Source organism: Trichechus manatus, unplaced genomic scaffold (genome assembly GCF_000243295.1).
Source record: "Trichechus manatus latirostris isolate Lorelei unplaced genomic scaffold, TriManLat1.0 scaffold00120, whole genome shotgun sequence".
Taxonomy (NCBI): domain Eukaryota; kingdom Metazoa; phylum Chordata; class Mammalia; order Sirenia; family Trichechidae; genus Trichechus; species Trichechus manatus.
Genome location: NW_004444056.1, coordinates 4,689,665 through 4,691,400, shown reverse-complemented (window position 1 = coordinate 4,691,400; position 1,736 = coordinate 4,689,665).

Below are 1,736 nucleotides of genomic sequence, written 5' to 3'. Positions count from 1 at the left end.
ATACTGGGCGGGAGGCCGTATTCCATTTATCACCTGCGTGTCTAAGGCCATGCTCTTCTCTGGGGTCTCAGTTTTCCCATCTTTGAAGGAAGGGAGTCGGGCGGCTCTGAATTTGTGACGCCGGTAGATGGCGCTGTTGTCTCCCCAGCATAGCCGTCCCAGCGGCCTCTAGGTGGGTGGCCTCCAGATTTTTAAGCATCTTCTCTGTCAGGCTCTGTGCAAAGCTCCTGTGAACAAGATGCACTTTCTCTGCCATCACGGTTCATCCCTAGCATTGGTTTAGGGATCCTTTTTCTTTTCGCTTCCACTTTTTCTGGAATGTTCTGGAATTTCCTTCCTCAGAGCTTTTGCTGTATCAGTTCCTTCTGCCTGGAATGCCATGCTCCCAGTTCTTCCCTTGTCTCAGATAGGTGTCCTGGCCACCTTAGAGGGAGAACACCCCTTCCCAGTCACTCACAGTTCCTTCGTCTCGTTTTTTTCCTTCATACCTGTGCTGTCAGCAAATACCTGTGGAGTGAATTAATCCGATCTGCCTTTCTCTACACCACCACCCTATGTTAAAGGTACACACTCCTCTTTCTTCCAAGGACTCAGCACAACTGTAATTAAATGAATATTTGCATAACATATTTGTTTAATGTCTGTTTTCCCCTGCTAGACCCATTCACAAGAGCAGGGATGTTGTCTTTCTCATCACTTGATCTCCAGCACCCAGTGCTGGGCATTTAGTTTACCCTCAGTAAATATCGGTTGAGTGAATGAATTTCTTAAAGGAACTTATTTTACAAGAAGATTAATAAATTGATCCTTACTTTAATTCTGTCATTATAATTTTAAACGTATCAAGTAGAATATTAGGTTTGCATCCCTGTTTTTACCGATAAAGAAATTGAATATCATTCAGTGATTTGCCCAAGGTCACCCAGCTAGTAATGCGCAGGGCTGGAATCGGATCCCTGGCTATTTTCATGACAGCAGGCTAGGGGTAGGGGCAGAGTTTGAAAGGGAGGTGCCTTATACCCTTCTCTGGACCATAGTTTCCCCATAGGTAAAATGAAGTCGGTAATCTCTGCCTCATGGTGTCATTGTGAAGGCAGAGATATAACAGAGTGGTTCTCAAAGGTAAGGAGCATTTATTTTGCAAAGTATATTATTTTTCATAATTCTATATTTGGAAAAGAAGAAGATCCCAACTGGGTTTTGAACTGGGATCCATAAAAAAGGAAAATGTATAAAATCTTGCCTGGTCATTTCTACCAGTCAAAAGGACCTTTTAAAGGATGAGAAACTTGGAGCTAGCAGATGATCAACAGTTGTGGAAACTGGGCTTAGAGGATTGTTGCTTCTGCCAGGGCTTGAAAGCCACATTTCAGACTAGGGACCTTCAGAGGGGCTGACCACTGAAGGCTCTAGGGTGTTTCCTACAGAAGCCTTGAGGCCCCAGACTCCAAGGTGCCTACCTGAAGATGGCAGGAAGTTCCAGGGGGCAGGCCTGGGCCTGAGGGAGGGAGAGGTTGCATCTTATTCCCATTCTGGGGGGCCATCCTGAACCCCTTCCAGATCCTTCTGCAGAGAGCCGTTTGTGGGAGCAGATTGCACAGTACAATTCTCCTGGAGGCTATTCCCAGTCCACCCTCTTGGCATCTCTGGGACACATCCACTTGGCCAGTGATTTAATTTACTTCACTACAGCAACCTTCTTACAGGGTCCGTTGCTTTGCTCTCTCATTTCCAAT